Raw genomic sequence first — 25904 nt, 5'->3', positions numbered from 1 at the left:
ATGGGGGGACCTAAAAACCTGCCTGCACCTAATAATGCTAGGCCCAGGAGGTCCTCGGGTCAGTCACAGACAGGGAGCCAAGGAGGCAGCCCCACAAATGGGGTCCCTCGCCCTCCTGATTATGTAAGTCCCCGTTACAAGGGAAATCGACCCATCCTGGGTTATGTGTGGACTCCTCCAGCCCAAGGGGGGGGATCCAGACAAGCACCTAACCCAGGGAACTTCCCTCCAAACTTCCCACAGGAGGGCAGAAATTTACCAAACCCTGGGCAGAACTTTTTCCCCAGATATCCACCCGACTTCCAGCCCCAAAACCATCCATCCTTCTTTCCCCAATTCCCTGAGCCCAGACCACTGAATCCGGGAGAGGGGAGGCCAAGGGTGGAGGGGTACCCAAATCTTCCCAACCCGGGGTATTACCAGAGGAGGGACAGCTACCCTTCCCGGGATCAGCCCAGGGGAGAAAACAGGGCCCCGTATCAGCCTGAGCGGGTTTCCCAGTTAGAGCGCCAGGTTCAAAACATGGCGCGGGATATGGGTCATATACTGAGGGCGCAGCAGAACCCTCAGATCAGCATGCCGGCGCAGAACGCACCCAACTCTGGACCTGGTGCTCCAGAACAATGACGGGGGCAGCACCCCGATAACAAACCGGTTCCCAGGGAGGAGGCACAAAGGGAAGGGGGTGTAAAGCCTTGGAGGAAGCTTCCTTCCTCACTTGTAAACAGCCCCTGGAAACCCAGGAACCGGAAACAAAATCTCTTGCCCCTGAAAGTCTGCCTCCTAAGGAGCAGAGGGGGGGTAGGAGAAACAAAAGACCCAAACAGACTCAGTTTGAGGAGGAGGTACAGATCTTCCAATTTGAGGGAGAGGGATCCTCAGAGGATCCTGGGAAAAGGATCTTCTCCTTCAGAGAGGGGGGAACTCCTCCCAAAGAAAAATGGGTCCCTAGGGATGCAAATCCAGACTGGGGAGATGTGGAGACTGAGCTACCGCCGCCCACCATCTCATCCCAGAACCAACAGCAAGAAAATCCCCTGGTTCAAACCCATCCTGGGGACTGCCTCCAAAAAGGGGGGGGCAGCCCAGAACCGGAACCAGGGGAACCCACAATGGCTCTGATCTCCAGTTGCCAACTTTTTCTTTCAGATTCCCAAGACTCTCCACAGAATTCTGCCCAAATCTCTTCGCTATCGATGTCCAAAACCAGAAAGTTAGCCCACCAGTTGTCCAAAAATGTACATTATCTGTGCCCCCTTGAGGAGAAGGAGGGAAGATATTATGCCCCGGTACAAGTACAGGGGCAGGGTACAATCTCGGCACTGGTGGACACTGGATCTCAAGCTACCCTTCTGTCCAGAAGGGCCTTTGACGAACTGAATGCAGGAAGGGGAGAGAATTACCAAATTCCTCTCACCTCTCTTCCGGGACAACTACAGAACTTTGACGGGAAGGAAATTCCCGTTGAGGGGACTGCAGACTTGGACATTAAAATTGGGCGACATAAGTTGAAACACCCGGTCATAGTTGTGACCCCAGAGGGCACCCCTTGTTTACTAGGGAATGACCTCCTGAGAAGGTTGTCACCCCTAATAGATTGTGTAAACAAGGTCCTCTGGACCCAGACTAGCCGACCAATAAAATTAAAACAGAGTGTCAACCATGTTAGTTTAAACGGCACATGCCACATGGTTGAACAAAAATCTGACCAAGTAGAATTTCACTTCCAGAACAACCAAATTCCAGACGTGACAGTAATAGCAGTAGGACAACAGACTGGTGATGGGGGGTCCTCTCTATTTCTGAAAATCAACCTTCCTTCCAGTCTAAAGTGGTACTCCACGCTGGAAGGAAACACTCTGAGATTCTATACTAATCCACAATCAGAAACTCCCACTCCTATAGTCCAGAAAGATGTGAAATCAGCTCAAAGCCTGGCTGATATTCAGCAAATTGGAGAGCAGTTGTTCATCCCTGTTCAGTTAAATGATGGGAAGGACCCTGTTCTCGCTCGAGTGTGTGTGAACAACGGGAAGAGCTTCATCAGCGAAGCCATGTTTCGCCAACTCCCAAAAGATCCAGCCATTCCCACCTTCAAACTGATAGACAAATGGGAAATGGACCTGGAAGCACCTAATTCCAAACATCTCCTGCCAAGCAGGTGTATGCTCAAAATCTCCATTGGCAACAAGAGCATAGTCCACAATTGTTGGGTCGTGCGAGACGTCCCTGCCGCCTTTTACTTAGGCAGTGACATTCTCAATCGCTTTGCCATTAGTTTGGACCTAATAAACTTCAAAGCTTGGTCCCGATTAGCGGATAATCCCATGGGCTTTGATGATCCAGAAAAAGCATTTAGGTCAGCTCAATTGCTACCGTATGCAGTTGAAATTCAGGTTAAAGAGGAAGTCACCATCCCAGAAAGGACCCGACAATTCTCCCTGGAAGTGAAAGTTAAAAGGGGACAAGAGTTGAAAAACCCTGATGCTTACATACATCTAAATGCTTCTCTCCAACAGCAAGGGTTGGGGGTAAACCCAACTCCATTAGTCAACATAGAACATGACACCATTCCAATAGAGGTGGATAACAGCGACTTAAAGAGTATTACTCTAGCCGCAGGCACCATTATTGGAATGGCGGTTGATGACCAACATTTCTCCATTGATCTTGTAAATGAACTGTTAGGACCAATCCCCAAGGACTGTTTTGACAGTGACAGTGAGGACAATACAACACCAGACAGGATTTTTACCCGGCATGGGGGGAACTTCCTGGTGTACACTTCCTGCCCCTATGGTAAGGAAGATGTGACTTGTGACTTCAGGAGGGATGAGGTGATTTTCCAGGTCCATGAGGGCTGCCTTTCCCACCTGAAGCCTCCGGTCCAAATCAGCACTCTGACCAGGGACTTCTCCACCCAGCTGGAGGAGGCCGCGGAAATAGCCAAACCAGAAGTCTTTCCAGGCTTCAGGCAGATGGTGGAAGAGAGGGTCAACCTAGCTGATGCCTGTGTGACTCTGGAACAAAAGCAAAAGTTGAAACAAGTTTTCTTGGATTTCCAAGATCTCTTTGCGGTAGACTCATATGACTGTGGTCGTACTGACATCCACACAACAACAATCCCCACGGACCCTGGCATGACTCCTGTGTTTGTGAAGCAATATCGCTTGCCTCTCGCATCAATGGAGTCCCTTACTGAAATAATTAAGAACCTTGAGTCCCGGGGAATAATCCGTCCAGTCCACAGCACCTTCAATAATCCGGTGCTGGGGATATTGAAGCCAAACGGCCAGTGGAGACTCTGCGCTGACCTCAGGGAGCTCAACAAACGGGTCCACACTTCCCGATGGCCTCTTCCCTACATTGACCAAGGGCTGGCCCAGATTCAGGGGTCACAGGTATTCACTGCAATAGACCTGACCAATGGATACTGGACCGTGCCTGTCAGTAGGGAGGACCAATACAAGCTGGCTTTTACCTTTGGGGGCCAGCAGTACACATGGACCCGGACTCCCTTCGGATACCTTAACTCCGGTAATGAGTTCAATATTTTCCTACATAAGGCCATGCCCGACCTGGGTACGAGGGGTAACCTGGCTTATGTAGATGATGTCCTCATCAAAAGTTCATCTGTGGAGGAACACATAGCAGAGATCCGTTATGTTCTGACACAGTTGAGGGCCGCCGGAGCAAAACTTTCCTTTCAGAAAGCACAGTGGTGTAGAACCCGTGTTAATTTCTTGGGGCATGAGATTACTCCTCAGGGTCTCTGTCCCCAGGAAAAGAAAGTGGAAGCACTTCAGAAACTGAAAGACCCCACAACTCTGCGGGAACTAAGGAGCCTCCTTGGACTGACTAATTACAGCAGAAAGTTCATTGAGGGCTACGCAGAGATCACCAGACCCCTGATTCATCTCCTGAAGGGGGGGTCAAGTGGGAATGGGGTCCAGAACAAGCCGAGGCAGTAAAACAACTCAAAAGAAGCCTCTCACAAGCGCCTTGCCTAGCTTACCCTGTCAGAAACAAGGAGTTCTTCCTGGAGACGGGGTTCTCTAATACGTGCTTGACGGCAGTATTATATCAAAAGCATGACAAGGTCAATAAAGTAATCTCCTATGCGAGCAAAACTTTATCCTCTGTGGAGGAAAAATTCAACGATTGTGAGAAGGCACTCCTGGCAACGGTGTGGGCATTGAAGAATTACCGCCCGTTTATCCAGGGGGAACACATCATAGTGGAGACTCCACACCAGCCTCTGCAATATCTCCAAAGTGACAGAATCCGGGCCGGAAATGTGAGTAATTCCCGAATTACTTCCTGGATTCTGTCAATGCAAGGCTTTCCTGTGGAGGTCAGATATGGCCAAAACAAGAAGAGTCCCCTCGCGCAAGGTCTGGCTGACTTGCATGATTGTGCCAGAGAAAACTGTCTCGAGGACGAAAGTCTAAAAATAAAGGACAACATGGAGGCATACCTTAATTCCCCCCACAAAGTCTTTGAAGAAGACAAGTGTGAGGGAATGCCCACTGTGTATGTGGATGGATGCTCTTACCATGTCGACAACAACGGGGAGAAAGAACTGGTGGCCGGCGTAGGGAATGCATGGGTGAATGAGTCCCCAGAACCCTCCGCTGGATACAAAATTGGTCCCCGAAGTAGTCAGGTGGCAGAATTGATGGCTGTGCATCAGGCCATCCTCACTGCTGTCCAGCATCAACTCCACGAACTGGTCATAATCACAGATTCGGATTATGTACGGAACGGGTTCGTGGAGCACCTGGTTAATTGGAAAACCAGAGGCATGTTATGTGCTAACAACAAACCCTTGAAACATGGGAAGTTGATCCAAAACATTGATGATCTGGTCACATCGAATGGGATGACCATCTATTGGAAAAAGATCAAGGGTCATTCCAAAGTAGAGGGACCAGACAAAACTGGAAATGACTTAGCTGATCAGCTGGCCAAAACCGGGGCCATCCAAGGGGATCTAATTGAGATTGAGTCCCTATTGGGGGAAATCCAGGTCACTGCTATCACTAGGTCCCAGACCAATGCTCACAACGACCTTTCAATTGCACAATGGAGTAAGGAGACCCCTGATGCTGATTTGATTACCGCTCAGAAGGGGGATCCAATTATTGGTAAATTTTACCAGCACCTTGAGGACCCTGAGAACTTTCCCCTGACGGATACCGATTACATTGGGAAAGAGGACCTAAGAGTGTTGATGAAATGTCCAAAAATGTTCCGAATCCAAGACGGTTTGCTGGTAAGGAAATCCAAAGCTGGCCACGATCAGTGGGTGGTTCCTACCTCATTCCGAAGCCTGATGTTAAGTCACGCCCATGATGCGGCCACCGCCGGTCATAGGGGGTTTCACACAACATTGGAAATCTTAAGAGAGGTTGCATACTGGCCACACATGGGGCAGGACCTCAACCAATATTTGAAGGGGTGTCTTGTGTGTGCACAATTTCAGCCATCATCCCTCACGCACCGGGCGCCTTTACAAAAGAGGGGGATGACCCTGCCATGGTCAGATTTACAAATCGACTTTGTAGGCCCTGTGATTCGCTCGGCTAGGGGGAATAAGTACATGTTGACCGTCACATGCTTGTTTACCAAGTGGGTGGAATGTCTCCCAGCCCCAAATTGCAAGGCAGAAACTGCAGCTGCCTTGATGATTAACCACATCTTTTCCCGTTTTGGTCTACCTCAAAGGATTGAGTCAGACAGAGGTAGCCACTTCACCAGTGAAGTAATGACAAAGATGTGGGAGATACTGGGGGTCAAGAGAAAGCTGCATATTGCTTATAGACCAGCTTCTTCTGGGGCAGTAGAGAGATATAACCGGACAATTGTGAGCATATTAAAGAAGTTTGTGGCAGATTCTGGGCCGAGTTGGGATATCCGATTACCTCTGGTCCTAATGGCCATCAGATCTACCCCTTCATCTGCAACCAAAATGTCACCATTTGAGTTGATGACTGGGCGCAAGATGGTGCTTCCGCAGCATTTGCTCTACAGGACCCAAGAGCAGACACTGATAAATGCCTCCACTACTCATGAGTATGTAGAGAATTTAAGGAAACACCTCCAACATGCTTTTGCTTATGCTCAGCGGAATCTAGAAAGATCAGCTGATAGCATGAAGACCCATTATGACCTGAAAACTTCCAGGAAGGAATATCAGGTGGGAGACCGGGTCTATCTATACAACTTCCAAAGGAACCAGGCCAAGCAGCGCAAATTTTTGCCTACATGGAAGGGACCCTTTGAGATCGTCGATAAGATCTCCCCTGTGGCCTACAAGATCCGCATCCCCAAAGGTGGTTCGGCAGAGGGGGAAGACAAGTGGGTCCACATAAACCAGTTGAAATGTTGCCATCCCAGGCACACTCTGCAACAACTGGAGGAATCCTCTGGAATCCTAGCGGGTACTGTATCAGACTAATTCAGTTCCAATCATAAAACATACCACATCTAGTCTCTAAAATATTGTGATTTACATGAAACTGTCTCTAGTGATACTGTTTTTTTTTCAAAATAAGAATGTAATGTTTTGTTATGATGAAATGCATATGCTGCCCCACTATCTCAACAGTGGTGGAAAAAAATCGTCTATGAGTAGATATTGCCGCTTTTGCTTTATCATCCTAGGAGAGATGAAACCATGAAGGATGACCAAGGAGGACGATCCGGAGACCGGGAGCAGAGACGCAACGGGCCCGGGGTACCGCCCAATCTTCCCATCAGGACCGGCGAGGAGAACCCATCGATCAGTACCGGATGGAGAAGAAGATGCTGAACTGTGCCATCTACCGAAGAGGAAGAAGATTATGCGGACAGACCGGTGCATGGGTCAAAACCCTTGTGCACGCGACTCCCCATCGTCTCAAATTCAAGTACAGTCGCGTGGGGGGGACTTGTTGGGGGTCCTGACCCACGTTTAAGCTATCCTGCTACAACATTTGGTGCTGTGGGCTTAGGAAATTCAAGATGGCGGAAAACCCACATGTGCGCCGAAATCCAGGAAAGCTGCGCAGTTTGCGCGCACATTAAAATGGTTGCCTCACTTGCCACCCACCAGTGCGAGAATGAAAGGCCGGGTTGCCATGAGGGAAATGGGTTGCCAAAGGAAAAACAGTAGCGCCGGTTAGCTTCAAAGCGCTTTAAAACCACCATTGGACTACCCGCACAGTAGTCTGAAACCATTGGGAATGGCAATGCTGATTGCCAAATGCAACCTAGAAGTGTGGGGAATTCATTTCTTAAATCCCAAAAATGGGTGCAGTACCAGTACTCACCACTATCCAAAAGCCGGCGTTTTAAAACCACTCTGTGTGTTTCTGAAGGCAAGCCAAAATGCCTATTTGAAACCTTGCAACATGTGCAAAATATTTACTGAACACCAGCAGACATTGGCAGAATGGAGTTTTGTGTGCCTACAGAATCTGGGAAATGAAGATCATAAGACAAGGTTTATAACAAGACTGGCTGAGCTGTGGATTGCAGCAGTTTAAGTTGCACTGGATTTAAAGACACTAAAATCGAAAATGTTTAGATTAAATGAGTGACCTATGTTTGGTGTCACATGCCTTTGTAACTGTTGAAATGTCATAGTTTTGCACTTAGAATCAGCATTCTAGCTGCATGTGTAAAATTGCAAGTTAAGTTAAAAAGCAACAAAAAACCTGCCAGTTAGCTGAAGGTCTGGCTTAAGGAACTTGATTTTGCCTAGCAACGGATCCCATCAGGAGTGAAACTTGAGTCACAACTATGTTCCCAGGCCAATGTTCCTTTTGCTGCCCACACTAAGGATATGCCATCTATCTGATAATTGAATTTCCTGTGCTCTGCCAGAGAGTGAACAAAGCCCTCTCCACTCAGGCAAAGGTTTTTATTACAGACGTCGTAAAAAGTGGCTTCCTCCTGGAGAAGCTGGGAGGGGCACTGCCTGTGAGAAGCAAGCTGGCTTGGCAGAAACTGGAAAGACTGGTTTCTGTACCATGTGACCTGAAAAGACACACCCCTGCAGCAAGGATATGGTTTTATAAAAAGGGGGATAATTCATAGTGCGGACATGTGAAAATTTTATAAATGATACCATAATTCTTGTGATTTTTCTGCCCACAGTTTAAGACGTGGTAGGAACCGGTGGTATGTTCAGGGGGGTTTTAGCGGAAAAGTGGATATTACTCTAAATGTGTGCATGTTAAAAATCTGAAACTTCATCAGTTAATGTCCCTACCCCCTGCACACATGTATGTAAAGTTGGGTCCATGTCGGAAATTGAAAAAGCAGTTAAAAAGTCAACTATGTACACTCTTTGAATGCAAGCTCCGAGAATGAGCAGATTTGGACATAGACATGGCTAAATTCAGCCACACCATGTATATGTAATTTCAAACAACTGTGTAACTCTGAAGTATGGATTTTGATCATATATATATTTGGGTGCACAGATGATAAGGGAGGATGTTTCAAGAGATCATAAAATGACATCAATCTGACTCACAGTTCAGTTTGCCAATCAAGCGGAGGAATGGAAGCCTGACCAATGACGAATGAGAGGGGCAAGTCTAGTGATGCAACACACACACCCATTCTCAAGAAACAGATAAAAGCAGAGAGTCAGGACACATAGAGACATTCAATTTCATCTGCCGCTGGAAGCCCTGCCGGAAAAATCCATACTTACCTCCATCAAACTCCAGAAAGCCAAACTAGAGACTTCAATCTATCCAGAGCAGAGACCAGACCAGAGAGAAAGCAGTGCTGTGCCTAGCAGAGACCAGACCAGAGAGAAAGCAGTGCTGTGCCTAGCAGAGACCAGACCAGAGAGAAAGCAGTGCTGTGCCTAGCCGAGACCAGACCAGGCGCTGTGAGCAGAATCCGGAAAGACCTGACCAGACTGAAGATCGTGACCAAGTCGCTGTCCTGTTCAAAATCTCTTGTGAGTACTTAGCAAAACTCAGAACACATCTCTTAGTTTAAATTCATCTAATTCAATCTATTTAACCTAAGTAGAACTGCCTCCTATCTGTCACCTGTCATTTCTAGTAAAATTTGTCATTTTGAAAAAGTGTGCGTTTAAAATTTACAAAACCAAAAACGACCTTTACTAAATTACTCATATCTCCGCAACCGTTTGGGCTAGAGACTTGCATTTGGAAGCTGAGATCCCAGGCTTTCCTAGGACCCCAAAACGGTAGAGATAGTCCTTGCGGTTCCTTTGTAATAGCGCTCGGCGCATCCGCGAATTTTGCCGCGATTTGCAATTTCTTCACATGTAAAAAAACTGCCGCTGCCTGATTTCATTTGCCAGAAATTCGTTTAACCTGCTAACTATCCCTGCATCATTGCTAGTGTGAGCCTGGACTAATATTAACTAGATACCACTCATCCTGAACCTCTAAAAGGGAATTAAGAGCGTTTCCAGCATATTTCTCATTCATTGCTAGCACCTATCAAAGCATTTGCCTGTGTTTTCAAACTTCTGTTTAAGCTTGCTGGATTGAACTGAATTACAGTTGATTGCATTTCTGAGAACTGTGTGTTTTCCTTCCATTTCCTTGCCTTGCATCAAGGGGGGGAGGGGAGTAGCCAGAGAAAAGTGATTACATTGTTTGGTTGAAATCATATTGCGTATTTTCTGTACTGCATTCATTGAATATTGCATCCACCTGAGCCTACATAAAGCATCCTCTACCACATTATACTTTTGTTCCTATTTACCAGTGTGCTACCTTATCCATTTCATGTCAACCCATTAGTGATTAAAGAAGTGTGCTAGTGCCAGATTCTCCGTTGTTAATATTTACCATATCAGATTAAGTGTGATATTCAATTATTAATTTATTAAAAAGTGTGATATATATTTTAATTTATCAAATAAACCTTTTAAACTTGCAAAACAGAATTACTTCTTGGCTCAGTGGGGTCAGGGGGATTCCAAGAGAGGGGTGTTATACAAGGGTAGTCATCCAGAACGCATGAACTGGACCTAAAGATATATCAATAAGGGTTTTCATTCAGTATTCTAGACTAGGCGTTAACTTGGCTGTAGTGCTGAATTGAATCCTCTTACAATGTCTGTTCTTGCGAGAGAGGGGCGCCCGCTACCTTTGTTAAACTATTTGTTAAGGAACCTGGGATTGGTAACCCTAGGTCTCCTGGGGGCAACCAGACGTGGTCTCCCTCTCACTGTGCTTAGAGAGGCATCAGCTTCACCTCACTGATGATCCCCAACAAGGGTGAAACACGTGTATGGGGTTGCTGGTGGTACTCTCGTTCAGATTGGAATTGCCATTGTATTTCGGTGCTGGACTGCCCCTGGGCAGGACAAAGACTGATATGCAAATGGATATTTCCCATCTGTGAAAGGCACAGTGAGTAAAAGCAGTGGCTGCGAACTCTCAAGTGGTTAATAACCACTGAACAGGTTATCATGTCTGTTCTTGCGAGAGAGGGGCGCCCGCTACCTTTGTTAAACTATTTGTTAAGGAACCTGGGATTGGTAACCCTAGGTCTCCTGGGGGCAACCAGACGTGGTCTCCCTCTCACTGTGCTTAGAGAGGCATCAGCTTCACTTCACTGATGATCCCCAACAAGGGTGAAACACGTGTATGGGGTTGCTGGTGGTACTCTCGTTCAGATTGGAATTGCCATTGTATTTCGGTGCTGGACTGCCCCTGGGCAGGACAAAGACTGATATGCAAATGGATATTTCCCATCTGTGAAAGGCACAGTGAGTAAAAGCAGTGGCTGCGAACTCTCAAGTGGTTAATAACCACTGAACAGGTTATCATGTCTGTTCTTGCGAGAGAGGGGCGCCCGCTACCTTTGTTAAACTATTTGTTAAGGAACCTGGGATTGGTAACCCTAGGTCTCCTGGGGGCAACCAGACGTGGTCTCCCTCTCACTGTGCTTAGAGAGGCATCAGCTTCACCTCACTGATGATCCCCAACAAGGGTGAAACACGTGTATGGGGTTGCTGGTGGTACTCTCGTTCAGATTGGAATTGCCATTGTATTTCGGTGCTGGACTGCCCCTGGGCAGGACAAAGACTGATATGCAAATGGATATTTCCCATCTGTGAAAGGCACAGTGAGTAAAAGCAGTGGCTGCGAACTCTCAAGTGGTTAATAACCACTGAACAGGTTATCATGTCTGTTCTTGCGAGAGAGGGGCGCCCGCTACCTTTGTTAAACCATACTCTGATAATGTTTCACCAATGGGGCATTGTCAATGTTGTTTTTAATACAACTCTGATCTTCAATTATCCTGCTTTTGCACTTCATTATAGTCTTACCAATATATCTTAACCCACAAGGGCAGGTGATCATATATTTATTTATTATTGTTTTTGCTGTTTTAAACAACTGATTATATAAATTATGGTATTCCCCAAAACAATGCAATAAAAATACAGAACTGCATAGTTGAAAACACTGAATCGAAAAATGGCGAACTAGGGTAGCTGGGGTTTTGAGAGTCCCCCCACCCGCTTCCCTAGTTCGACATTATGGGTTGTGGGGGTCCCCCTGAATGCATTAAAGGGAAAGCGGGGGACACATGCAAAGATACCCAAAAGCTAGTGTTTAAAAACTGTGAGCAAGTCGGCTTTGCAATTTTGAAACTCAAGCTTTACGGAATGCATTGTTTTAATGTAGATCCATAAATTACATTGGTACTGTTACAATTAGTAAGATCATGCAATCTCCAAGGTTAAGACATACCTAAATTAATCGTTTTGGTCATCGTAGTATGATTATATACTGCGCAAGATCCACACGGGAAATGTCCTCTAATAAAATCCATGCCCCACATATCTGTTAAAGTAACTTGTATAGCAGGTTTGGGTGTGATGGCAATACACATAATAATATCCTGGATGAGTACTCTTCTTAAAGGCAAAACTACCTGGCTTCATTCGTTATCTTTGCAGGGATATTCCTTGAAGTGAAGCCAAGAAAACAGAATTAGTTATTTGCTGTGGTTGGCTCTGTATTAAGCTGTTCTCAGAAGAGAACTAGAAATGAATTGTGGTTACATTACCTAGCATATTCTTTGAAGTGTTATTTTCGACCCATTGCGATTGACAATTAGGGAATGTGTTGTTATACAATGTGTTTGCTATATGCCATGACTGCTGCTTTTAAGGGTAGGCGAGATATTGCTCACAAATGTAGGGCTAGTACTGCCTATGCGTTAATGTCTTATATACATAAAATAAAGTTTCATACAATTAGACAAAAAGAAGAACTTTGCAATGTTATTGTGAGAAGCTCAGAATTCTGTTTAGGGTTTAGGGGTCATGTCCATGAACTATAGTTATGATTCACTGTGAAACATTTGAAGGCCACATGGAGCAAGTAAGTGCAGTTCTGATCTAGGTCCCCGAGAAGGTAAGGAGACTGTGCTTTAAACTCTGGGGAGTCTGTTTCCAAAGTGTTGCCAGTGGATTTGATCTTCCAATGTACTGGGAGATTTTTGTGAAACAAAAATAGATAACAGTATCCAACTAAGCAGACATGATTAGCCATATGATGTAAATAGCCCATCTTCTAAAATATACATCACAATATGTTAGAATATTGATGGTATGTCAGAATGTGTTCATCAGCTCAAAGGATGCATTTCTCACATTCACAAATTACTTCTTGAATTCTCAATATGCTTCTTGTTCACAAAATGGTCAATAATTAATTACAAAAGCATTTCCTTTTTAAGGTAAAAACATGTGTACAACCTTAAAAAAATACAAAATTCTAAAATGTTCCTTTACTTTACAATTCCTGTTTTCTGTGTTTTGAGTTTTACAACAAGATCTTTACATTAATTCAAAGTTACCTCAATCATTATTGATTTTGACAGAGAAAAAAACTTGCAGTGTAATTCATTGTGTTGGATATTGATACAACCTCTTGCTGCTTTTACTGTGGGCTTTGATTGCAATTGTGACCACCCTTGGACATTTTGATTTTCAGCAATATTTGTTGGAGCCGCATTATTATATTTTTTAGGAGGGTCTGCAGTTATAAATACACCAACATTGTTACTGCAAAAATTGATTGAGGGAGGGGCAAATATTTTTCCAAACTTTCTTCAATATCTATGTGTCTTGATGAAATGTGTTGTGGATAATAAACAATTATGGGTACAACCTACCCTGATTACTTCACTGCCGTTTAAATGGGGGCGGGTGGCAGGGCAACTGCCCTGACATACAAATTAATTTATGATATTATTTGTGGGCAAATCCCATTGGATTAAGAAAATCCCACTATTCTAGTTATATGGACAGAGGAAAGCTGTAAAGGCTAGAAGGCTATGTTGTTGAAGTAGTTTTACTAACAGCTGCCATTTGTTTTGCTTTTGATTTTTCCCTTTTTTAATATTTAGTTTTACCAATAGAGCAATCGTATAGGGTGAGCTACAGACCATCTTCCACTTAATAACATTTGTATGCTCCAGATGGCTGTTCCCTTTATCATCTGGTTTTGGCAACTACTAGTCGGCCCAACCCCTTCAAAGAAGAAAAAAATGCCCACCTTTAAATTGATGATAATTTCAGCATTGGATCATATCACGTATTCCCTTACTGTCCCTGGGGCATATTGCAAATCTGCTTGTCCTATTTTGAGTCCATCCGTTGTCTCTGCATTTTCGTAAAACATTTTCCTTATGTGGTTCGCTGCTACTGGCATCACCATGTCTAGCAACCGTTTCTTTCATGTTAATTGACCCTATGTTGTTAAGTCTACTCCATCCCTGATAGTAAGATGCCTTTGGAATGCTAAGCTTTGTTGTGAAGTTTCAAATCAAAGGCCATTTCCATACTTTGTGCCCCTATCTTTTTTTACTCAACCATTTTTGCTAATGCTTGTGTTTTTTCTGTATCTTGGCATTTGTTTCCCGTTTATACTTTTAGGCAATTCAAACCAATCAATGAAAAGGACACCGTTTTTTACATTCCAAGAATGTAAAGCAGATTCTGTAGTGTAACTAATACTTATTATTTTTATTTATTTATTCATAGTGTGATATAGTTTAATGTAAACTGTACTTTACAATACAAATCATTATAACAACATTTCCATAAACACTTAATTGAATCACATTCAGCACAGTACACATAATAAATTCCATAATCATAACAAAATATTTTCGATTACATGTGCTATCCATGCTTCTCGAATATTATTTGCCATATTCATGACCTCCTGCAAAGTGCAAACTACAAGTGCATAGATGAAAAAGTGTGTCACTATAAAGAGCAAAATGCGACAGCCTAATGTGCATACTCTATAGTCATTCAGCAAATATCAGCAAATACTAAAATCACCACAACAATATTATCTAAAATTAATGTGTATAGAAGTCAGTATAGCTCACTAGGCACACTAAATGATACAGCATCATTGTTATCACAATATAGATCTGGTACTGATCCTACGCTTGTCAGCCATATCATGCACCTCAATATCTTTGAGTTTCCCCTCAATCCTCAAACAAAGTTCAATAATGGCCAGTGTCAATGACCTATTTGAGCCCGTCAGACACTAGAGCCAGAATGCTTTAGATGGAATATACTCAGTGCTATGCATGTATTTTCCAAAGCTACAGTATACCAAGACTGTAGGTTATAACATAACTAGTGGAAAAGCCTATGTACACTGGCTAATGTGCATAAAGGAAGACATTTTCAGAGTGTAAATATTTATGTGGTGTTTTTTAGTATAATTTATGTTAATAGAAACAACAAGTTTTGCAAAGGATCTTGCTCCTTTTACATGGAGGAGTAGTAACATCAAACAAAATCTCACAGAATCCGTTGAAAGTTCAATATGGTACATATGGCCAATTGTTGTATCTACTCCTCATTGTCTTGGATTCCACTTACGGGTTTTAGATTCAAATATATAATGTTGAGGGGTGTCAGAGTAATACAATTCTCAGGCAGCATGATTCAAAGTAGACATTAGGTCATAAAATAAACTAAATTGAAGTCAAATACAGTTTAAAAAATACATGAAGAATAATATTGTTATAATGCATACCAAGAAATATTACAATTAATAATTACATAATACACAAGTACATAAAAAATGTATTCATAATTGTATGTTATTTTTGTCGAGAGACACATTTTGTTTGCCTGGAAGATGAACTTGAAGTCTTATTGTTGTATACGTAAGGCAACAGCTTCCTCTAGATGTGATAATAGGTCAAGCGGGCCAGGCGGCTTTGGACAAAGATACATTTGGGGCCTCATTACGAGTTTGGAGGTAGCCATGGTGCTATTAGCGCCATGGCTGCCTCCAAACTCGTGTCCGGGTTCTTTGAATGGGGACTTACCGGGTCATTCCAACCTTGGAGGACCCGGTAAGTCCCCATTCAAAATACCCATCCCCATTCCCATTCAAGCGCCCATAGGGCTCAATGGGAATGGGGAGGGAGCTAATAACGGGCCCGTTCATAACAGGCCCGTTATTAGCTCCCTGGTCCCCTTGAGGGACCCGCAAAGGACGTCTGGTCTGACCAGACCTTCTGAGCGGGTCCTGCGAGGGAACCTCATAATGCAGCGGTAAGGGGTTAACAGCACCGGCATCCTTACCGGCGCCGTAAACCCCTTACCGCTGTACTCATAATGACCCCCCTGGTCTTTTATTATATAGTATGATGTTAGAACATGTTGATTGTTTTCATGCTCATCCTTGTTGTTACATAACCTACAGTACCTATACTCTACCATGACGCCCTTCCAAGCTCCACACACTGCCGTCATGGGGCATTTCCCCATTCATAGAAGCATAAAGCACATCGGTACTGCAGGGAGGAGAATTGGCTCAGGTAGATTTGCAGTCTTAGGAACTTATGCTCTTTAGTACAGTTACGTGCTAGTGTGCATTAATCCAATCACATTCCCGGGATTTAACTGTAAATTCCTTTATGAATACATGGAAACCCTTACTCCTCTCTGGTGACCATCCCATGTTGTGAAAATATGACTCAGAGTTCCTAAACAATTCTGCTGCATGGCAGTTAGCACCATTAAAGGCTTTAGCTAGCAATCACAGGAGGGGACAACCCGGAAGGCCAAAGCTTTGAAATCTATAGGACCTCCATTGATCATAACACAGGTATGTATGGATTTTAGGCCCAGCTCTAATCTTACAGCTTCAAGTGGGATACACTGTGACAATACCAGCACTCTCCTCCATAATGAGGCCTCTAGTTTATGCAGCCAATGAGCAGGTTCTGCATAGCTCGATTCCAAGCCATACATTACCATCAAGCTATGTTTATAGGCCAGGACTATGCCTTTCAAGCTGTATCCTGCCATTTTCTATGCAAAATTCTTAATCGCTACCATCATATTATTGACTTTCTTATGTTTAGACAATATCAGCTCTCTACATCACCTCTTACTAGTAACTTCCTGCCCCAAATAGGTATAAGATACCACCGAATACCTAATACTAGTTGTGATGTGTAAGTTCTTGAAAGTTACATGCTCTGTAACCTCAAAGAAGGATATATGTGTGGGGATTCCGAGTGAGGTGGCTGAGATTGAGGGTGAGGCAAAGAGCAGGAAATGCAGCAGAGATAAGTAAGTTACACCAAGTAAAATGTCAAGGTTAAATAAAAATGTAAGATGCTCTTTCTGTGTCCACCTACTCTTTGTAACACATGAATAACCCACACTTGTTCTGTTTTCCTTATTTCCAGGTAGTTTTGTATAGAATGTAAATTATCATGGAAAATATACAAGTTCATTGAAATGTACAGCGGATAATAATATTTATATTGCAAGTGACTTTCAAGAGACCATCACCTTTTCCATGTTTTCCTCTTTTTAACGTTTTTTTCCTGTGTCTGTTGTAAAAAAAAAAGCCTTTACATTTAACACCTTACAGACAATCCATAACCAACTTTTTCTCTTTTCCTTTTATGAAGTCATGTTTGCCATGTCTTCATTTAGCATTGCTGCATTGCTCTGACATTCGACAATGAATCACTCTTTCTTCAGATTTAAGAGATTTTGTATATTTTCTTTCAGACACCGTTTTTTGTTATGAAGCACCATCCTTTTTATTTTTTCACTGTGCGCATATTCTCTGAAATGTCAAACCTTTGGAGCTGTGTTGACTCTATCCTCTTATACAACTACCATTTCTGCTGTTTTTTTCAACTTACATTTTGTTACATGGACACCAGTTCGCATAGACATACACCTTTGTTAATGTTACAGTGGGTAAAGCATTTATGAGTATTCTTTTTTTTCTCAACAGTGTTTCTTTTGCTAGCTTGATAAATCAGTATATATCACAGGGAGAGTGTCCAGTGATGGGAAACAAAAGAGTTTTCCATAACCTTAGGTTTAAAAATGCTTTCCCTGTCGGTACTATACTCTTTGACAAACTTGTTTTCTCCTTCACAAAATCATCATTGTCCATTTTAAGATGTTGGCACTTTAAGGACTGGAGGATGCATAGATGTGTTCTTCCTCAAATATTTTGATCTATAAATTAGCCAGATTGGGTGAAATACTGTCCCCCATCTCTGTACCCTCAATTCATTGGTGAAATTGGACATCCAATAGGAATACATTCAGGGATGTGATTTCACCAAAATGCCAGGGGTAGCAGAAGTGACATCACATGATCCTTGACCTCTGATAACATCACAGGAAGCTTTCACCCCTTCACAAAACAGGTAGTGCCATCACATAGCATTGTTCTTAAGTACACTACAAAAAATATGGTTAAGATATCACTTTAATGTGATATACATTTCATTCAAGAATGGATCACCATGTATATCATTAATATCATTGTGCATTGGCCCATATTACCAAATTACTGTGAATGCAAGCAGACGTCCAAGGCCAAATGAAAATGATGTGTTATTATATATTGAGCACCTTATATAGAACAAATATACATACAAATCATCCAACCTGTGTTGGTATTCATTTAGCGACCTCAGAAGAATAAAAGGCTGAGTTGAGGTGTTTAAGAACACACTAAATCAGTGATTCACCCCCTGAAGTGTGCCTGAAACAAACCTTTAATGGGTCCTGCAATTATTGTATAGAATTCCAGAAAGACACATTATTTGTTATTCCTATTCTTTCTCATTTAGGGTCACTGTTCAAAGTGTTACACTTTTCGAACCCCATGTTTTTTTAAGAGGCTTGAGCAAGAAAGCCTGCCACTCCACAAACAAAGAGCTACATGGCACTGACCACAGCCCAGGAGCTTACATTTAAAACTAAAAAAAGACATTTTAAATATTTGTTTTTTTAGGGGTAGCAAGGGAGGCCACAGGGGTAGCAACAGAGACCACAGGGGGGTGGGTAGCAAAATGATGTCTCTGATTACATTCTCTGTTAGTGATATATGTACATATTTCAATTGAAGAAGAGATCTGTATGCATTAAGTTGCATGGCACCATGATAGTTAAATACTTAATATGCAAAACATTTCCGCATGGTATAATTGTAAGGAATGAATCAAGACTCTTTTTTGGACCATTATCCATTTCTCATTTATTGGTGCCATATAACCATAAAATGCAGCCAAGATTGGCTCATACTGATAATAGACATATCAAGGGAACTGGCAAAAAAATCAAATACCTAATTACGAAAGAATTGGGCATCAAAGCATTAATATGGCAATCACCCTGTAAGGCAGAGGTCTTCAAACTGTGTGGTGCGCCCCCCCAGGTGGGCACGGCCGCCTCCCAAGAGGGGGGGGGGCGCCAGAGCCCAGCATGAAATATAAAAAATAAAAAATCTTTTTTGGGAAGAAATGGGAAGGGGCAGCTCATATGATCAGACTGGACCATAAAACGGTCTAAGCACCAATGAAAAAGTTACCAGTTGCAAATGGATATTCAGTCCCTTAGTCACAGACTGTTTGAATAGTACCCAAGGGGTTGTTTTCTGTTCAAATGTAAACAAATGGTGATATTTAAAGAATATTTATTCAGCAACAATGGTCAAAACTACTAGCTGCATAGTGAAGTAACTCCTCAAACTGGCCCACATTGGCCAAAAAAGTGGCCCATTTTGACTGGCCTACACTAGCATTTTGCATTTTTGGTACGGTCATCGCCCTATAGGCCAGTCCAAGCCTGCCGGCTCATCCATAATGGTTGAGGGGGCGTCCACCCACTAGCCACCTCACCCATTATGGAGGAGCCAAGGACCCAGCCCAGTGAAACACTGAGCACTCCCTCAGCTGCTTTTTCCAGCTGAGGGAGTGCTCCTGGGCTGGCTGAACTGTCAAAGGGAAGCACTGTTTGCCTTTGACAGTTCATTTCCCCAGCCGCACATGATCACTGAGCCATGCAACGCTGGGGGTGTTTTGCTTCACCAGCCTTGCATAGCTCATTGGAAATGCTGCCTGGGGCACTGCATGTATGTATGGGCGAGGGGGTGCTCCTGCGCCTCCTCGCACATAGGTGCAGAGCAACCTGGAGCGGGGCATTTTAGAAACCACGCGCATGCCCCTGCAGTAGGTACGTTTATGGCGATTTATTTTTGATTTTAATGTGTATGTATGTGTGTTTGCTGGTGTTATGGGACTGTGATGGGAGCAGGATGGGCGGCAGCACTGGGATAGTGGTGGGAGTAGGCTGGGGAGAGCCCAGGGTCTGTACTGGGAGTTGGGTGCGGTGACGGCACGCAAACGTTCATAGCGATTTCTACATACTGTCCATCTGGCACTTTTGGGGGGGCCCGGCCTGCCCAAACTTTGCTCAGGGGGGGGCCCAGGCCAAAAAAGTTTGAAGACCACTGCTGTAAGGGTATATATGGGGTTTTATTGCAAGCATATAATATACAGCATTTTTTCCAGCATAACATGTACAGTAGAGAAACAAAGCCAGGCCCAGTTTGAAACTGCAGGCATTCAGAGCACACATAAACAAAAACAGTGTACTGTCAGGTTAAAATAATGAGATGCACAATTTATATTGGATGCTTCATATGTGAAGACTATGTGGGAATACATAACTGATTAACATTACTAACTGTTTAAAATTCATTTTTCTCCAGGAGGAAGCAAAAGGAAACAGTAGCTCTGGAATCAAGTGTTCATTGTATTGTAAACGAAGGCTGACACAGGGCACATTCTTTTTATTCTGATTGGTAGAAATTGTAGGCAGACAAGCCACGTCAACAAAGGGCTGAATCAGAGTTTTCCTGAAGAAGAAAAGTGAGGAGAGTTGGCAGTTCGTGCTGGGTTCGAGCGCTGACTTTGAATCTAATCAGTTGGCGCTCCCAACACACGTACGGAGGAATTTCGCACTGAGAGTGGGACTGCGAGACACAGCGAGGTCGTGCAGGGACTTCAAAGATTACTGGCCTTGGTAAGAGATTTGTGCCAAGTGAGGGAAAAAAAAGCAAAGTATGGTGCGCGTGTATTGCTAGAATCAATTGGCAGTGCAGAGAAGTTATAAATCATTGTATGTTTATTTATCTCTCTCTATATACATAAATTCATGTTTGCAAAATATCTGCTTGTTCTGTTTTGTTCTTTTATCTTGCAGGTGATGCTGTAAATATTATGTGGTAAGATTTTGTGGATTGTAAATGGCATGTAATACAAAATGTATATAAAAACAACTGAGACTTTAGTGTCATTCATGCATCTGTGAATTATTTATGTAAGTGAATTACAGAGGGGAGGTTTATATCAGTGCAGTAGTGCATTTGCCAATTTACCACTGTAATTGAAATAGAAAATAAGAGAAAGTCAGTAGTAAATATCTACAAGGTAAAGGATGTGTGTGCAATGTAATGAGTGAGTCCTACCTTGCATGCTGATGGGAAGGGGTGCCTAATCTGGCACATAGGTTACTGGATGTACATAAGCCAGTAATGCCTAGTCTGGCACATAGGTTACTGGATGTATATAAGCCAGTAATGCCAGCCGCAAACTATAGGTGGCGCCTTGAATAAATTCATTGGGTTCTCTGGAGTGTTCTAAGTCTGGGGCTCTCTACAGGTGACTAGATGGCATTCTAATAGAAAGGAAAGGTTTGTTTTTTGATGGGGTTATAGTATTAAAAAAAACATGCTCACCAGTATATCATAAGAATAAGTTAATCCTGAAAATACTGCAAGGTAAGATACCACTAAAATTACCACCAATACAAGCTAATAAGATATGGTCACTAAAATAGAGTGATACCAAACCCACTCTAAATGTAAGGCTAGTTTACTACAAAATTACCGCCAATATTTTTACGGTAAGAAAATACTGCCAAATCACAAATTTACCCCAATAAGACAAAATCTATTACACCCCCATGTCAGGGGGCATACATGGCCAGTAACAGGCCAGCAGAGGCCTTGTTAGGGGTGTGGGCCCTGTGGTGTTAAGAAAGTAGGAGACTGACCAAGTGGTGCTATTTTAAACAAGGATTTTTATTTAACAGCAAGAAAATGCCTATCTTTCCCTGTACTAAGCTAGTTTCCCTACCTAACACAACTATCACTCGGGCAGTCAGGATGTCAGTCAGGATGTCCGTCAAGTCCACTTAAACAGTTCTGGTCAACACCAACCTATTTTCCCTATCGCTACAAAAGAAAAAACAAATAAAAGTTCTAGCTCTATCCGAGTCCAGGAGAATGACTCCCTTCTCCTGATAAAAAAAGGGTACAACGTCCTTTCATCGACACCCATTTTTTCAACAGGCGTTTTTATGAAGAGTTTTTGCCGAACAAACTCATTGACATTTGTTTGTGGGGGGAAAGGCATATAGAGGGTGGGGGGTTTGGGAATAATAAAAAATAGGTAAAGGAGAAAGGGCTTTGGAGGGGAACTCGCCCAAAAATAATTGAACAAAATGTGATGAATTTTATCAGCAAAACTCTTTGTAAAAACACCCATAAAAAAAAACAGGTGTCGATGAAATGACATAGAACCAATAAAAAGTTCCTTTGTATCAGGAAACAGTTCACCAAGGATGCAGGATGTCTCAGAGGGGTGAGGGAAGGCCGGGGGCATGGGAAGGAACAGGGAGAGGCTACCTGTTGCCTCCCCACAATGAAGATGGTGCCGCCTGAGGAAGGGCATTGAGTGATCAGAAAATGAGGGCGGTACACAGTGTGTTCTCGCCTGCATTTCCAGCCAACTGATTGGATGAGCGCCCTTCTCCAGTTGTGAATTCCCAGAGATACAAATAAAAAATGTTTAGAAGCGAAGTTCCACCAATACAATGACTTCACCTTTAAAAGAAAATATAAAAAAGCTCAAATATGATATCAGCAATTACAAAACATGACTAGGCCTTTTCTTATGGTGAAAGATTTGTTCTTGGTGAAAAGGTATTTTGCTAAAGATCTTTTCACCAATATACCGATTTAGAAAGACCGCTCTATGACTGCACGGAGCAGTTTTTCTAAATGGAAGTGTCATGCCCCTGCCGCACACGAGTGTGCGCAGGGGCTGACAGGCACGTCGGGACCCAGAAGCGCAGGATGAGGAGAACGGGTAAGTGTGTGGGTGCATGTGTGTTGGTGTGTGTGTTGTGTGTATTTATGTGTTTTGGTTTGGGGAGTGAGGGGGGCTGAGGTTGAGAGAAATTCTGTGGGGTCGAGGTTGGGAGGCTGGGTGGCAGGGAGGAACCATGACAGGTTCGGGGGTGAAATCCGCCTTGAACATAAATTTAAAAAACACATTTTCAAGGCCTAAAGAGAAAAATACCTTTACAATGCTTGTTTTCCAATCAATATAAAATCGGGCATTGTACATCCGTATTTTTCTATTGAAGCTTTAAAATGAGGTCTTTTCACATAGAACCGAAAGGAGGCTTCAACGGGGAAACCGGAAATCTCACAGATAATCAACAACAAAAAAAGGTAGATCATGGTTTAGAGGTACATCATTTAGATTTCTGTGAAGGGATAGAATCTCCACCAGCAGCTGGCTATGAAAAGAAATGAGGACATCCATAGAATTGCACACAATACCAATGAGGGAAAAAACATTCTCACAAGCAAAGAAGGGGCGATGCAATTTTTTAGGGAGAGGCTGGTGTATGGAAGAGCCATGGAATGAAGACCAGTGAATGATGTAGAGTGGGTGGAAACATCAATCTTTCTACTGTGACAGTGCTGCTAAGACTGTCACAATGTTCCAAGAACCGAGATTAGACACACAACTGTATTTCATGCATTTTATTGACAGAATGTAAGCAGTGATCACAATCCATAATGGCAGCTTTATAGCTCCAAGAGTCCACGTCTGTTGTTATTAAAGGGTCAGTTGGCTTTTCTTTTTTTGAAAATATGTTTTTATTGACATTTTGTAGGTTATCATTGCAGACATTGCACCAAGAAACAAAATTACATTTTTAGAAAGCGTACCCACCAATAACCCTTTTATCCCTCCCACCCCCCACCCCCCTAGCCGTTTAATCAAAAATAGACTCTTGATTACGCATTTTGGAACACACTGCACAGTCCCAGAACACAGGTGATTGGCACATTTTGGCCACTTGTCCTTGGGCTCAATCTATTAAGACCCCCTTATTGGGGGGAAAAAACATGTCCCAGTTAATGGGTACCTTTGGAGTCCCCGACATTACAGTACAACAGTGTTCAAAGGACAGAACCAGATCCCCCGTGAAGACTGGGCCCTTTATGCACTGCGCTCATATCTTTCAAAGAATGGGAGCCAGAGTTCTCCGATGCTGGTTTTAGACTCATCCAGAACGTGTGTAAGGAATTCCATGTCATAAATCGCTCGGACCTTGGTGACCCATTCCTTTTCCTGTGGCATGTTTGGGTTTTTCCATTTTTGGGCCAGGCAACACCTGGCCGCCACGAGCATAACCTGAAGCATGTGGCCCTGGGTATCCTCCTGATCGTCCCCAACCCCAATCCCAAAGAGAAGTAACCAGGGGCAAAGGGGTCTATCTATCCCATCAACTCCCCTGATCCAGGATAGGACCTCGCCCCAATACATCTGTACCCTAGGGCATGACCACCACATATGAATATAATCCCCGGTGGTATTTCGACATTTCCAGCAGTGTGGGTCATAGCCTGGGATCATTCTGCATATTCTCTGGGGGGGGTAATGCCATCTGTGTAGGACCTTTAATGCTTGATGTCTGTATTGGAGGGACGTGGTTGAGCGATGGGCTCGGATGCACATCTTGGTCCATCTCCTATCATCTATTGCCACGCCAAGGTCTCTTTCCCATTGCGTTCGTGCTGGGGGGGGCCCCTTGGTGTTGAGAACAAGAGGAGTCTGTACATCCGAGCTATCACCCCTCTGGAGCCCCGGGTGGAAATAATCATTTTCTCAAAATCTGTAAGGTCCCTCCTGAGAGTGTCCCCCCATGAGGGTTCTGAAAGGACTCCCTTAAGCTGAAGGTAACGAAATGGCGACAGCTTACCCAGACCCAGAACCTCCTCGAGATCGGGGAGGGGCATGAAAGATCCACCCACCCTTAGATGGCCGGTCCTAACCAGGCCCGCCTCGTACCAACTCTGGTATGCTGCTGGTTCTGCTATTTTGGCCAGGAATGGTGGCGCCCAGATGCAACTCAACGGGGAGGGCCAGGTCGTAAGCCACCTAAAGTAGCTCCCCTCCTTCCAGATCGACCAAAGAACCCCCAACACTGGGTGTTCGTGTACCCTTCTAGGAATGCATGTTCTTGGGACCCATAACTGCTCGTCGATCGTGACTGGGGCAAGAGGTCTGTTGTCCAGAGCGACCCACTGCTTTTCCGTCCCAGGATTAAAATGGTCAACCAGGATCCTTAGCTGGGACGCCCTGTAATATGCATCAAAATCGGGAAACCCTACCCCTCCCTCCTCCTTCGGTGTCAGTTGGCTTTTCAATAAAAAGGTGCAAAAAGATAGGGACTCACCATCTAGCTCATAAAGGGTCCTTCAGCTAGGTTCACAGTCTTTCACAGTCTAGTGAATCCCAAAGTCAGGTGGCAGGTGCATATCAAAAGTCCAAAAGTTTCTCAATCTCTACCAAAGGAAAATCCATAAAAGATGAAGCGTCTTCTTTTTACAAAAAAGGCATCTCTCAACTTCCAGTGGTTAGAATGAGAGGGGGTGACTTGTCCCCCCAATCATTACTTTGGGTTGAGGGATACCCTGGGCTGCAAACCCATGGCATTTTATGTGGATAGATGTTTTGTGGGCCCTCCTGCACATTGACTCCCAGGTATTTGAGGGTTCTGGATCATTAGAGTGGTGGGAGCTTCCAGACAGGCTGGGCACAAGGTTGGGATCTCCAGGATGATATTGTGCACCTGGTGGGTTTGGTGGAGAAGTGTAGCCCTAATCTTTCCTTCTACTCACTTCTCCTCTCAGTGCTGTCTCGCTCAGGCCCATCTCCATCTTTCCTAATCCTATGCTGTCCTCCCTACTACCAGATGTAGTGGCACTATCTCATTCCTCCTCCTGCAAATACAATCTCCCCTGGATCAATGTGGTCTTATAGAACTTCCCTATTGTCGCTACCTAAGTGGGTGGTCTCTCCTGCCTAGGATTGTCTGACTCTATCCTACTCCTTACTGGATTGGTCTCTTCCTCTGGGTAACAATGTTCTCTTCTCTGGTGGTATCTCTCTTTCTCAATATAATTCTCTTGCAGCTCTAAGTCTTGCCCTTTCCCTTCTCCAGAACAATATTCTACTCAGAGATGTTAACGTTCCTCCATCTCCCAAAGCAAATCTCCAATCCGGACTCCTTCTCATCTCTCCTTTTCAGGTTGGCATCTCCTTTCTTTCACTCACAGTCAGTAACCTTCTTTTACCTCTCCCAGTTGGTATCTCCCTCCTTCCTACCCAAATTAATATATCCTTCCTCCTACAACACAACAATATCCTTCACAGTCGCCTTTTAG

The 25904-nt window shown here is 43.8% G+C and overlaps 1 pseudogene; it reads left to right on the top strand.

The window, feature by feature from the left end:
• Positions 1-20587, top strand: part of LOC138492855 (galactosylgalactosylxylosylprotein 3-beta-glucuronosyltransferase 1-like) — an 87163-nt pseudogene extending 66576 nt beyond the window's left edge.
• Positions 20588-25904: the final 5317 nt, after the last annotated feature.

This window comes from Ambystoma mexicanum, chromosome 10 (assembly GCF_040938575.1).
Source record: "Ambystoma mexicanum isolate Mex_15411 chromosome 10, UKY_AmexF1_1, whole genome shotgun sequence".
Taxonomy (NCBI): Eukaryota; Metazoa; Chordata; class Amphibia; order Caudata; family Ambystomatidae; genus Ambystoma; species Ambystoma mexicanum.
The sequence above is the reverse complement of the archived record's forward strand: the minus strand, read 5'-3'. Positions and strand labels throughout refer to the sequence as shown.